Consider the following 14,438-nt stretch of genomic DNA (forward strand, 5'->3'; position numbering starts at 1 on the left):
ATGACCACGTTACCACCCTAGGAAAGGAAAAATTGGACCCTATCCACATATGCAGAAGAAGAGAATCTAAACAGTTGGCTATTCGTTCACGGTAACATAATTCAAGAATCCAGATGCGAAGACATCTAGAGACACTTTTCAAACGTCTAAATCTTTAGAAAATATTCTGAAGGCTTAAGAAGTAGAAACATTCTTTGGAAAGTCACGAGCAAGACCAGGGTGTTGATAGGAAATCCTTCCGTTCGATCCTGCAAGAGACGCTCCAAAAATGTACTACAACAAGGGAAAACACTAATAATATGTGGGAAAGGAAAATCACCTTTCTTCATTTTCCTCACCTCCTACGGTTCTCAAAATAGAATGTTTTCCCCTATGCACGGGAGACCTGTAGAAATCCTAGGGGAGTCCAGCAAGATAGCTCTAGGTGAAATCAACATTCCATCGATAGTTTCGATGTTTCTTATTTCCTCGCCAATACACACTAATGAATGCAATCTTTCAAAAGGATAACACTCAAAGTCACAGAAAATCTACGCGGCACCTACGGGGCAAAGGTGCCAACTTCGATGGAAAACTTAGTAAAAACGTACATGATGGCTCAAATCCATGGAGAGGCTATCCTGTAGTCCTCGATAGACGGACACAGAGTCCCCAAACTAATCATTTCCCCCAAATTAATAAATAATCCAATTTAAGCAGGGTGTATAACTAGAAACTTACTATCTGCTTCTTTCTCTTTTTCTTTTAATTTGGGAAAGGGGTATGTTAAAGAATGATAATAATGATCATGATTATCAGTATGATTATTATATTAAATCGAATTAACCGTACCAAAACCCCACCACTCACCTTATAAAAATGGGAGTTGATGCATATGTCGGAAGCCGCTGTGTATCTTTTCCTCAAGGCGTGGAACCACAGAAACGCTTCTCCCAAACAAATCCCATCTCGACTGTCATCCTTTTCCTGGCTTTTCCTTTGAAAGTTTTTGCTCTCTGTTATAGGACTATCTCATTGAGGTAGTTTGTTAATTTCACAGTTTATAGAATACATGTGGAACGATTCTGGATTCCTTCTGGGTAACTTGTGTGCCAGGGGAAACCTTCTGTTTGGAGAATACTCCTTGCTTACACAGGAAGCTGCAGTTCATCAGCGCTGCTAGAGAATGGCACTGCACGAATCAGTCGAAGTATCTTTATGCGATCTTTGACTAGGTCCGTGTACAAGGGGCTCCCGTGAGGATTACCCTAGATGCTTCCTGGTCACATGTGCCCTATCTTCTCTCTGGTACGTGCTACTCAGAGAATATGCTTGCTCCTGAATTATGCCAGTGTTTATTCATATCCATTTATGCTGCATTGTTTTCCAAATGGTTCTATAATTTCGCCTCCCATATCAGCAGGGTGAGTGCAAGAGTTTTCCTCAAAGCCAACACAGTGATCAGTTTCTTAAGTTTCCTCAATCTGGTGAGTTGGAAACTATATCTGGCTTCATTTTTTATTCCGTATTTCCTTGACTAATAATGAGGACACAGGGCCAAAGGCGCATTAAGCATATAAAACGTAGATATTCTGTAACAGTAACATTTTGCCAATTATATGGGCTACAGATACCTTGTCCTGTTTGCAGCTTGTTTTTGATCCTGTTCATGGTATCTTTGGAAACTTTTCATGATGGGAAATTTGAAATAGAAACAAAATCGGAAAGAATAGTAGAATATTTTCTCACTCCCCTGACTCAAGAAATCACCAACCCCTGGCCAGATCTTGTTTCCTTTATACCCCTCCTACCTTAAGTTCATGATCCCCTTAATGATATCCCTCCATCGATAAAAAGTCAATATGTTTCTATCAAAGGTAGAGGCTTTCTTCCATTTTTCAGTGTACTCACAGCCACATTATTCCATCTAAAAATTTCACCGTATTAGAGATAACAGCAAGTACTCAATGTTTGCGTTTCCCTGAGACACACACGCTCATTTCAGTTTCTTTGGATCCAGTCCAAATACAGTACCTACCTTGTGAGGGGTTGAGATGTCTTTTGAAAGAGTGTCCATACATCGCGACTAGTCGGGGGCAGCCCCGGTTGTCACCATTTCCCTTTGTTTCCTACCGCTGTCCGCAGTGACCCGAGTTACTTTCGCATTGTGAGGGGTTTCATCGCGGATTTAAACGTATCTAATGTGTTTCAATATCTTGCAATTATTATACTTACTGGCGATCAAACCGTCCTGTGTTTGGCAAACGGGAGTCTACTCATTCTGGTTCCTGTGTCTTTTGACGTGACCCTCGTCCTGTTGGATATCATAGCATCCACGCTTCCCAGTACAAGAAGCGTCCGTTTCCCGCCCCAGACTTCAAGTCAGCCTATGTCTCCAGTAAGTCTTAGGACCGTTTAATAACGATGGTTGGCGGAGACCACGATCTAGATGCTGCTGAAATGCACTACTGTTGAGTTCGCACCTATGTCTCGGCACTTTCCGTGGAAAAACTAAAAATAAATAAATAAATAAATAAATAAATAAATAAAGGAAGGAAGAAAAGAAAAAAAAATTACAGGAAAACACATTGAGTTTCCACTGATAATCCAAGTTCAAACTGAGAACCGAGAGTTGTTTTTACATGACTTGATCGATTTCACCTCTTCCTCTCACACCCAAATTCCCAGTCCCCAAAGACACCAACAGCATTTCTTCTTTGCAGGATCCCACAGAATAATCGTAGCCATGCACCATATAACCGTGGACTGGTTCCTACTGCATGAAGTAGGAAAGGCGAGGAAGGAACTTTCTACTGTTCCGGCTGCTCCACTGTGAAAACGTAAGAGCTGCCGTCCGCCGAAGCCAGTCTGCTCATGTCCAAGGAGCTCTGAGCCACGTCACACTCCTTTGGAATATTTCCCTGAGCCTTCATGTGGGCTCCTGACGTCTGTAGAATCTCACAAGTCACACATTGCCCTCCCGTTTGTGTCCTCCGTGCTTTGAATAGATGTGCTATTGAGTGTTTGATTTTTGTTGTCATTGGTGTATGTGTTTGTGGCAAAGTGTTGAGTGTTTGGTGTGTATGTAGCAGCTAGAGAGCGAGGCTCTGAAGGCTACTGGGCAGCAGGAGGGCGCGGGGTCGGGTGTGGGGCGCTGGGCCGGGAGGGCCGCGTGGCAGCTCGGCCTCTTGAGGCGTCCGGGGACAGCCGCCGCCGTCTAGGGCCATAGCACCCTGAACGTCCCCGATCTCGTCTGATCTGGGAAGCTAAGCAGGGTCGGGGGCCCGGTTTGTACTTGGATGGGAGACCGCCTGGGAATACCAGGTGCTGCAGGCTTTTGCCTCTTCTTTTGTCCCGCCCGCCGAGGGGTCGGGGGTGGGGGGGCCCGGCGTTCTGTGCCCGCCTCCACTTTCGCCCTCGGCCCCTGGCACTCCCCCGCCCCCCCGCCGGCGCGGCCCGCTGCCCCCGCCCAGGGCGTCCTCCCCTCTCCCCCGCTGCAACACCACCGCCAGGTGGCGGCAGCGGCAGAGCGTCCCAGCCGTTCCGTTCCTGTTCGGCCGGCAGCGGAGCCCCAGCCCTGGGCCCCACACCGGGCCGGGCGGGCGGCGGGATCCCTGAGTGCCGCTGGGTCTCCTCTCCCCCACACCCGGCACCCCCCGCCCCGCACTCCGGGACGTCGCGTACACCCGGCGCGGGACAGCCCACGGCGGCAAACCTTGTCCTGGGCCCCCGGACCCCCGGCCGACCGTGCACTTCCTCTCCGCCGCACACCAGGGCCTCGGGCCCGGGCCTCACGCCGGGCGGGCTCCTCGCCACCGCCGGGGCTCCCGAGAGACACACCGGCGCGCCGCACAGGGCGAGTTTCCGGCCACCCGGGCAGAGAGGACGCACAACAGCACACGGAGCGCACGCAGCCAAACCCAAACCACCCACCGGTCCCCCGACCCGTGGCTACCCACCCCAAACCCCACCCCACCGGGCCACAGGATAGCGGGCTCTGGCCCGCCCCGCCGCCCCCCGCCCCCGCGCGGGGGCTGCTGCCACACGCAGGCCCTGAGGGGAATCGGGGCAGAACGGTCCTCCCCAGACGGGGGTGGGGTGGCGGGGTGGGGGGGACACTGCAGGTCTTCCTTCAGGACCTCCGGGTGAAGGACCGGCGGCAGGCGCGGCCCTGCCTCCTCGTGCCGGCCCCGCCCCAAAGCCCCTCCCCACCGTGCCCTCGCGTGGGCCGGCGGAGGGCCCTATCTCCCGCACTCTCCGGCTCTGGCCCTCCGCCCCCACGCGTGGAAGCCTGTCCCTGCGCGCGTGCCCGTGGGTCTGCTCCTCGGGGTGTGGGACGGTGGTGCGCCCGTGGTTTGGGTGGGGGTGGGGGGGTGCGCGCGCAAGACCCGTCAGGCCCCGCCTGGCCCCCCACCCCCACCCCGATACTGGCAGGTGGGCTAGCGATGGGCCAGGGCGGCGGGAGGGACCCGACGGCGCAGGGAGGGACGCGTCCCAGCAGCTCGGCCTCTTGAGGCGTCCGGGGGGCGGCCACCGTCGTCTACGGCCAGACCACCCTGAACGCGCCCGATCTCGTCTGATCTCGGAAGCTAAGCAGGGTCGGGCCCGGTTAGTACTTGGATGGGAGACCGCCTGGGAATCCCGGGTGCCGTAGGCTTTTTGCTCTGCCTCTTTTTCTGTCCCGCCCCCCTGGGCTGGGAAGGGGAGGGGGGGGCCTTCGCCCTCCGCGCCCGCCCCGGCTCCCGCCCCCGGCCGGCCCGGACCCTGCCCCGTGGCCCCTGGAGAGAGGGTCAGATTGGAGATGTGGAGGCTCAGTCCCCGAGGCTGTCGCCCCTCACACACCTGCCGCAGGTCCGGGCCTCCGGAACTTCTGACCGACCGGCTCTGAATTCAGGACACAGTCTAAAGTTGTCCAAGGAGATGACCACGTTACCACCCTAGGAAAGGAAAAATTGGACCCTATCCACATATGCAGAAGAAGAGAATCTAAACAGTTGGCTATTCGTTCACGGTAACATAATTCAAGAATCCAGATGCGAAGACATCTAGAGACACTTTTCAAACGTCTAAATCTTTAGAAAATATTCTGAAGGCTTAAGAAGTAGAAACATTCTTTGGAAAGTCACGAGCAAGACCAGGGTGTTGATAGGAAATCCTTCCGTTCGATCCTGCAAGAGACGCTCCAAAAATGTACTACAACAAGGGAAAACACTAATAATATGTGGGAAAGGAAAATCACCTTTCTTCATTTTCCTCACCTCCTACGGTTCTCAAAATAGAATGTTTTCCCCTATGCACGGGAGACCTGTAGAAATCCTAGGGGAGTCCAGCAAGATAGCTCTAGGTGAAATCAACATTCCATCGATAGTTTCGATGTTTCTTATTTCCTCGCCAATACACACTAATGAATGCAATCTTTCAAAAGGATAACACTCAAAGTCACAGAAAATCTACGCGGCACCTACGGGGCAAAGGTGCCAACTTCGATGGAAAACTTAGTAAAAACGTACATGATGGCTCAAATCCATGGAGAGGCTATCCTGTAGTCCTCGATAGACGGACACAGAGTCCCCAAACTAATCATTTCCCCCAAATTAATAAATAATCCAATTTAAGCAGGGTGTATAACTAGAAACTTACTATCTGCTTCTTTCTCTTTTTCTTTTAATTTGGGAAAGGGGTATGTTAAAGAATGATAATAATGATCATGATTATCAGTATGATTATTATATTAAATCGAATTAACCGTACCAAAACCCCACCACTCACCTTATAAAAATGGGAGTTGATGCATATGTCGGAAGCCGCTGTGTATCTTTTCCTCAAGGCGTGGAACCACAGAAACGCTTCTCCCAAACAAATCCCATCTCGACTGTCATCCTTTTCCTGGCTTTTCCTTTGAAAGTTTTTGCTCTCTGTTATAGGACTATCTCATTGAGGTAGTTTGTTAATTTCACAGTTTATAGAATACATGTGGAACGATTCTGGATTCCTTCTGGGTAACTTGTGTGCCAGGGGAAACCTTCTGTTTGGAGAATACTCCTTGCTTACACAGGAAGCTGCAGTTCATCAGCGCTGCTAGAGAATGGCACTGCACGAATCAGTCGAAGTATCTTTATGCGATCTTTGACTAGGTCCGTGTACAAGGGGCTCCCGTGAGGATTACCCTAGATGCTTCCTGGTCACATGTGCCCTATCTTCTCTCTGGTACGTGCTACTCAGAGAATATGCTTGCTCCTGAATTATGCCAGTGTTTATTCATATCCATTTATGCTGCATTGTTTTCCAAATGGTTCTATAATTTCGCCTCCCATATCAGCAGGGTGAGTGCAAGAGTTTTCCTCAAAGCCAACACAGTGATCAGTTTCTTAAGTTTCCTCAATCTGGTGAGTTGGAAACTATATCTGGCTTCATTTTTTATTCCGTATTTCCTTGACTAATAATGAGGACACAGGGCCAAAGGCGCATTAAGCATATAAAACGTAGATATTCTGTAACAGTAACATTTTGCCAATTATATGGGCTACAGATACCTTGTCCTGTTTGCAGCTTGTTTTTGATCCTGTTCATGGTATCTTTGGAAACTTTTCATGATGGGAAATTTGAAATAGAAACAAAATCGGACAGAATAGTAGAATATTTTCTCACTCCCCTGACTCAAGAAATCACCAACCCCTGGCCAGATCTTGTTTCCTTTATACCCCTCCTACCTTAAGTTCATGATCCCCTTAATGATATCCCTCCATCGATAAAAAGTCAATATGTTTCTATCAAAGGTAGAGGCTTTCTTCCATTTTTCAGTGTACTCACAGCCACATTATTCCATCTAAAAATTTCACCGTATTAGAGATAACAGCAAGTACTCAATGTTTGCGTTTCCCTGAGACACACACGCTCATTTCAGTTTCTTTGGATCCAGTCCAAATACAGTACCTACCTTGTGAGGGGTTGAGATGTCTTTTGAAAGAGTGTCCATACATCGCGACTAGTCGGGGGCAGCCCCGGTTGTCACCATTTCCCTTTGTTTCCTACCGCTGTCCGCAGTGACCCGAGTTACTTTCGCATTGTGAGGGGTTTCATCGCGGATTTAAACGTATCTAATGTGTTTCAATATCTTGCAATTATTATACTTACTGGCGATCAAACCGTCCTGTGTTTGGCAAACGGGAGTCTACTCATTCTGGTTCCTGTGTCTTTTGACGTGACCCTCGTCCTGTTGGATATCATAGCATCCACGCTTCCCAGTACAAGAAGCGTCCGTTTCCCGCCCCAGACTTCAAGTCAGCCTATGTCTCCAGTAAGTCTTAGGACCGTTTAATAACGATGGTTGGCGGAGACCACGATCTAGATGCTGCTGAAATGCACTACTGTTGAGTTCGCACCTATGTCTCGGCACTTTCCGTGGAAAAACTAAAAATAAATAAATAAATAAATAAATAAATAAATAAAGGAAGGAAGAAAAGAAAAAAAAAATTACAGGAAAACACATTGAGTTTCCACTGATAATCCAAGTTCAAACTGAGAACCGAGAGTTGTTTTTACATGACTTGATCGATTTCACCTCTTCCTCTCACACCCAAATTCCCAGTCCCCAAAGACACCAACAGCATTTCTTCTTTGCAGGATCCCACAGAATAATCGTAGCCATGCACCATATAACCGTGGACTGGTTCCTACTGCATGAAGTAGGAAAGGCGAGGAAGGAACTTTCTACTGTTCCGGCTGCTCCACTGTGAAAACGTAAGAGCTGCCGTCCGCCGAAGCCAGTCTGCTCATGTCCAAGGAGCTCTGAGCCACGTCACACTCCTTTGGAATATTTCCCTGAGCCTTCATGTGGGCTCCTGACGTCTGTAGAATCTCACAAGTCACACATTGCCCTCCCGTTTGTGTCCTCCGTGCTTTGAATAGATGTGCTATTGAGTGTTTGATTTTTGTTGTCATTGGTGTATGTGTTTGTGGCAAAGTGTTGAGTGTTTGGTGTGTATGTAGCAGCTAGAGAGCGAGGCTCTGAAGGCTACTGGGCAGCAGGAGGGCGCGGGGTCGGGTGTGGGGCGCTGGGCCGGGAGGGCCGCGTGGCAGCTCGGCCTCTTGAGGCGTCCGGGGACAGCCGCCGCCGTCTAGGGCCATAGCACCCTGAACGTCCCCGATCTCGTCTGATCTGGGAAGCTAAGCAGGGTCGGGGGCCCGGTTTGTACTTGGATGGGAGACCGCCTGGGAATACCAGGTGCTGCAGGCTTTTGCCTCTTCTTTTGTCCCGCCCGCCGAGGGGTCGGGGGTGGGGGGGCCCCGGCGTTCTGTGCCCGCCTCCACTTTCGCCCTCGGCCCCTGGCACTCCCCCGCCCCCCCGCCGGCGCGGCCCGCTGCCCCCGCCCAGGGCGTCCTCCCCTCTCCCCCGCTGCAACACCACCGCCAGGTGGCGGCAGCGGCAGAGCGTCCCAGCCGTTCCGTTCCTGTTCGGCCGGCAGCGGAGCCCCAGCCCTGGGCCCCACACCGGGCCGGGCGGGCGGCGGGATCCCTGAGTGCCGCTGGGTCTCCTCTCCCCCACACCCGGCACCCCCCGCCCCGCACTCCGGGACGTCGCGTACACCCGGCGCGGGACAGCCCACGGCGGCAAACCTTGTCCTGGGCCCCCGGACCCCCGGCCGACCGTGCACTTCCTCTCCGCCGCACACCCGGGCCTCGGGCCCGGGCCTCACGCCGGGCGGGCTCCTCGCCACCGCCGGGGCTCCCGAGAGACACACCGGCGCGCCGCACAGGGCGAGTTTCCGGCCACCCGGGCAGAGAGGACGCACAACAGCACACGGAGCGCACGCAGCCAAACCCAAACCACCCACCGGCCCCCCGACCCGTGGCTACCCACCCCAAACCCCACCCCACCGGGCCACAGGATAGCGGGCTCTGGCCCGCCCCGCCGCCCCCCGCCCCCGCGCGGGGGCTGCTGCCACACGCAGGCCCTGAGGGGAATCGGGGCAGAACGGTCCTCCCCAGACGGGGGTGGGGTGGCGGGGTGGGGGGGACACTGCAGGTCTTCCTTCAGGACCTCCGGGTGAAGGACCGGCGGCAGGCGCGGCCCTGCCTCCTCGTGCCGGCCCCGCCCCAAAGCCCCTCCCCACCGTGCCCTCGCGTGGGCCGGCGGAGGGCCCTATCTCCCGCACTCTCCGGCTCTGGCCCTCCGTCCCCACGCGTGGAAGCCTGTCCCTGCGCGCGTGCCCGTGGGTCTGCTCCTCGGGGTGTGGGACGGTGGTGCGCCCGTGGTTTGGGTGGGGGTGGGGGGGTGCGCGCGCAAGACCCGTCAGGCCCCGCCTGGCCCCCCACCCCCACCCCGATACTGGCAGGTGGGCTAGCGATGGGCCAGGGCGGCGGGAGGGACCCGACGGCGCAGGGAGGGACGCGTCCCAGCAGCTCGGCCTCTTGAGGCGTCCGGGGGGCGGCCACCGTCGTCTACGGCCAGACCACCCTGAACGCGCCCGATCTCGTCTGATCTCGGAAGCTAAGCAGGGTCGGGCCCGGTTAGTACTTGGATGGGAGACCGCCTGGGAATCCCGGGTGCCGTAGGCTTTTTGCTCTGCCTCTTTTTCTGTCCCGCCCCCCTGGGCTGGGAAGGGGAGGGGGGGGCCTTCGCCCTCCGCGCCCGCCCCGGCTCCCGCCCCCGGCCGGCCCGGACCCTGCCCCGTGGCCCCTGGAGAGAGGGTCAGATTGGAGATGTGGAGGCTCAGTCCCCGAGGCTGTCGCCCCTCACACACCTGCCGCAGGTCCGGGCCTCCGGAACTTCTGACCGACCGGCTCTGAATTCAGGACACAGTCTAAAGTTGTCCAAGGAGATGACCACGTTACCACCCTAGGAAAGGAAAAATTGGACCCTATCCACATATGCAGAAGAAGAGAATCTAAACAGTTGGCTATTCGTTCACGGTAACATAATTCAAGAATCCAGATGCGAAGACATCTAGAGACACTTTTCAAACGTCTAAATCTTTAGAAAATATTCTGAAGGCTTAAGAAGTAGAAACATTCTTTGGAAAGTCACGAGCAAGACCAGGGTGTTGATAGGAAATCCTTCCGTTCGATCCTGCAAGAGACGCTCCAAAAATGTACTACAACAAGGGAAAACACTAATAATATGTGGGAAAGGAAAATCACCTTTCTTCATTTTCCTCACCTCCTACGGTTCTCAAAATAGAATGTTTTCCCCTATGCACGGGAGACCTGTAGAAATCCTAGGGGAGTCCAGCAAGATAGCTCTAGGTGAAATCAACATTCCATCGATAGTTTCGATGTTTCTTATTTCCTCGCCAATACACACTAATGAATGCAATCTTTCAAAAGGATAACACTCAAAGTCACAGAAAATCTACGCGGCACCTACGGGGCAAAGGTGCCAACTTCGATGGAAAACTTAGTAAAAACGTACATGATGGCTCAAATCCATGGAGAGGCTATCCTGTAGTCCTCGATAGACGGACACAGAGTCCCCAAACTAATCATTTCCCCCAAATTAATAAATAATCCAATTTAAGCAGGGTGTATAACTAGAAACTTACTATCTGCTTCTTTCTCTTTTTCTTTTAATTTGGGAAAGGGGTATGTTAAAGAATGATAATAATGATCATGATTATCAGTATGATTATTATATTAAATCGAATTAACCGTACCAAAACCCCACCACTCACCTTATAAAAATGGGAGTTGATGCATATGTCGGAAGCCGCTGTGTATCTTTTCCTCAAGGCGTGGAACCACAGAAACGCTTCTCCCAAACAAATCCCATCTCGACTGTCATCCTTTTCCTGGCTTTTCCTTTGAAAGTTTTTGCTCTCTGTTATAGGACTATCTCATTGAGGTAGTTTGTTAATTTCACAGTTTATAGAATACATGTGGAACGATTCTGGATTCCTTCTGGGTAACTTGTGTGCCAGGGGAAACCTTCTGTTTGGAGAATACTCCTTGCTTACACAGGAAGCTGCAGTTCATCAGCGCTGCTAGAGAATGGCACTGCACGAATCAGTCGAAGTATCTTTATGCGATCTTTGACTAGGTCCGTGTACAAGGGGCTCCCGTGAGGATTACCCTAGATGCTTCCTGGTCACATGTGCCCTATCTTCTCTCTGGTACGTGCTACTCAGAGAATATGCTTGCTCCTGAATTATGCCAGTGTTTATTCATATCCATTTATGCTGCATTGTTTTCCAAATGGTTCTATAATTTCGCCTCCCATATCAGCAGGGTGAGTGCAAGAGTTTTCCTCAAAGCCAACACAGTGATCAGTTTCTTAAGTTTCCTCAATCTGGTGAGTTGGAAACTATATCTGGCTTCATTTTTTATTCCGTATTTCCTTGACTAATAATGAGGACACAGGGCCAAAGGCGCATTAAGCATATAAAACGTAGATATTCTGTAACAGTAACATTTTGCCAATTATATGGGCTACAGATACCTTGTCCTGTTTGCAGCTTGTTTTTGATCCTGTTCATGGTATCTTTGGAAACTTTTCATGATGGGAAATTTGAAATAGAAACAAAATCGGACAGAATAGTAGAATATTTTCTCACTCCCCTGACTCAAGAAATCACCAACCCCTGGCCAGATCTTGTTTCCTTTATACCCCTCCTACCTTAAGTTCATGATCCCCTTAATGATATCCCTCCATCGATAAAAAGTCAATATGTTTCTATCAAAGGTAGAGGCTTTCTTCCATTTTTCAGTGTACTCACAGCCACATTATTCCATCTAAAAATTTCACCGTATTAGAGATAACAGCAAGTACTCAATGTTTGCGTTTCCCTGAGACACACACGCTCATTTCAGTTTCTTTGGATCCAGTCCAAATACAGTACCTACCTTGTGAGGGGTTGAGATGTCTTTTGAAAGAGTGTCCATACATCGCGACTAGTCGGGGGCAGCCCCGGTTGTCACCATTTCCCTTTGTTTCCTACCGCTGTCCGCAGTGACCCGAGTTACTTTCGCATTGTGAGGGGTTTCATCGCGGATTTAAACGTATCTAATGTGTTTCAATATCTTGCAATTATTATACTTACTGGCGATCAAACCGTCCTGTGTTTGGCAAACGGGAGTCTACTCATTCTGGTTCCTGTGTCTTTTGACGTGACCCTCGTCCTGTTGGATATCATAGCATCCACGCTTCCCAGTACAAGAAGCGTCCGTTTCCCGCCCCAGACTTCAAGTCAGCCTATGTCTCCAGTAAGTCTTAGGACCGTTTAATAACGATGGTTGGCGGAGACCACGATCTAGATGCTGCTGAAATGCACTACTGTTGAGTTCGCACCTATGTCTCGGCACTTTCCGTGGAAAAACTAAAAATAAATAAATAAATAAATAAATAAATAAATAAAGGAAGGAAGAAAAGAAAAAAAAAATTACAGGAAAACACATTGAGTTTCCACTGATAATCCAAGTTCAAACTGAGAACCGAGAGTTGTTTTTACATGACTTGATCGATTTCACCTCTTCCTCTCACACCCAAATTCCCAGTCCCCAAAGACACCAACAGCATTTCTTCTTTGCAGGATCCCACAGAATAATCGTAGCCATGCACCATATAACCGTGGACTGGTTCCTACTGCATGAAGTAGGAAAGGCGAGGAAGGAACTTTCTACTGTTCCGGCTGCTCCACTGTGAAAACGTAAGAGCTGCCGTCCGCCGAAGCCAGTCTGCTCATGTCCAAGGAGCTCTGAGCCACGTCACACTCCTTTGGAATATTTCCCTGAGCCTTCATGTGGGCTCCTGACGTCTGTAGAATCTCACAAGTCACACATTGCCCTCCCGTTTGTGTCCTCCGTGCTTTGAATAGATGTGCTATTGAGTGTTTGATTTTTGTTGTCATTGGTGTATGTGTTTGTGGCAAAGTGTTGAGTGTTTGGTGTGTATGTAGCAGCTAGAGAGCGAGGCTCTGAAGGCTACTGGGCAGCAGGAGGGCGCGGGGTCGGGTGTGGGGCGCTGGGCCGGGAGGGCCGCGTGGCAGCTCGGCCTCTTGAGGCGTCCGGGGACAGCCGCCGCCGTCTAGGGCCATAGCACCCTGAACGTCCCCGATCTCGTCTGATCTGGGAAGCTAAGCAGGGTCGGGGGCCCGGTTTGTACTTGGATGGGAGACCGCCTGGGAATACCAGGTGCTGCAGGCTTTTGCCTCTTCTTTTGTCCCGCCCGCCGAGGGGTCGGGGGTGGGGGGGCCCCGGCGTTCTGTGCCCGCCTCCACTTTCGCCCTCGGCCCCTGGCACTCCCCCGCCCCCCCGCCGGCGCGGCCCGCTGCCCCCGCCCAGGGCGTCCTCCCCTCTCCCCCGCTGCAACACCACCGCCAGGTGGCGGCAGCGGCAGAGCGTCCCAGCCGTTCCGTTCCTGTTCGGCCGGCAGCGGAGCCCCAGCCCTGGGCCCCACACCGGGCCGGGCGGGCGGCGGGATCCCTGAGTGCCGCTGGGTCTCCTCTCCCCCACACCCGGCACCCCCCGCCCCGCACTCCGGGACGTCGCGTACACCCGGCGCGGGACAGCCCACGGCGGCAAACCTTGTCCTGGGCCCCCGGACCCCCGGCCGACCGTGCACTTCCTCTCCGCCGCACACCCGGGCCTCGGGCCCGGGCCTCACGCCGGGCGGGCTCCTCGCCACCGCCGGGGCTCCCGAGAGACACACCGGCGCGCCGCACAGGGCGAGTTTCCGGCCACCCGGGCAGAGAGGACGCACAACAGCACACGGAGCGCACGCAGCCAAACCCAAACCACCCACCGGCCCCCCGACCCGTGGCTACCCACCCCAAACCCCACCCCACCGGGCCACAGGATAGCGGGCTCTGGCCCGCCCCGCCGCCCCCCGCCCCCGCGCGGGGGCTGCTGCCACACGCAGGCCCTGAGGGGAATCGGGGCAGAACGGTCCTCCCCAGACGGGGGTGGGGTGGCGGGGTGGGGGGGACACTGCAGGTCTTCCTTCAGGACCTCCGGGTGAAGGACCGGCGGCAGGCGCGGCCCTGCCTCCTCGTGCCGGCCCCGCCCCAAAGCCCCTCCCCACCGTGCCCTCGCGTGGGCCGGCGGAGGGCCCTATCTCCCGCACTCTCCGGCTCTGGCCCTCCGCCCCCACGCGTGGAAGCCTGTCCCTGCGCGCGTGCCCGTGGGTCTGCTCCTCGGGGTGTGGGACGGTGGTGCGCCCGTGGTTTGGGTGGGGGTGGGGGGGTGCGCGCGCAAGACCCGTCAGGCCCCGCCTGGCCCCCCACCCCCACCCCGATACTGGCAGGTGGGCTAGCGATGGGCCAGGGCGGCGGGAGGGACCCGACGGCGCAGGGAGGGACGCGTCCCAGCAGCTCGGCCTCTTGAGGCGTCCGGGGGGCGGCCACCGTCGTCTACGGCCAGACCACCCTGAACGCGCCCGATCTCGTCTGATCTCGGAAGCTAAGCAGGGTCGGGCCCGGTTAGTACTTGGATGGGAGACCGCCTGGGAATCCCGGGTGCCGTAGGCT

General features: G+C 53.5%; 3 non-coding genes and 3 pseudogenes across 3 annotated transcripts; all 6 read left to right on the forward strand.

The window, feature by feature from the left end:
- The first annotated feature begins 3,194 nt into the window (after window positions 1-3,194).
- Window positions 3,195-3,315, forward strand: LOC123629547 (annotated as a pseudogene).
- A 1,202-nt stretch (window positions 3,316-4,517) lies between these two features.
- On the forward strand, window positions 4,518-4,636 carry LOC123629539. The gene has a single exon (XR_006732099.1). It is a non-coding gene; the product is annotated as a 5S ribosomal RNA (ribosomal RNA).
- Window positions 4,637-8,094: 3,458 nt separating this feature from the next.
- Window positions 8,095-8,215, forward strand: LOC123629549 (annotated as a pseudogene).
- A 1,203-nt stretch (window positions 8,216-9,418) lies between these two features.
- On the forward strand, window positions 9,419-9,537 carry LOC123629540. Its single transcript, XR_006732100.1, has one exon. It is a non-coding gene; the product is annotated as a 5S ribosomal RNA (ribosomal RNA).
- Window positions 9,538-12,995: 3,458 nt separating this feature from the next.
- LOC123629550 lies at window positions 12,996-13,116 on the forward strand (annotated as a pseudogene).
- Window positions 13,117-14,319: 1,203 nt separating this feature from the next.
- LOC123629541 lies at window positions 14,320-14,438 on the forward strand. The gene has a single exon (XR_006732101.1). It is a non-coding gene; the product is annotated as a 5S ribosomal RNA (ribosomal RNA).

This window comes from Lemur catta, unplaced genomic scaffold (genome assembly GCF_020740605.2).
Source record: "Lemur catta isolate mLemCat1 unplaced genomic scaffold, mLemCat1.pri scaffold_173_ctg1, whole genome shotgun sequence".
In the NCBI taxonomy this organism is placed as follows: domain Eukaryota; kingdom Metazoa; phylum Chordata; class Mammalia; order Primates; family Lemuridae; genus Lemur; species Lemur catta.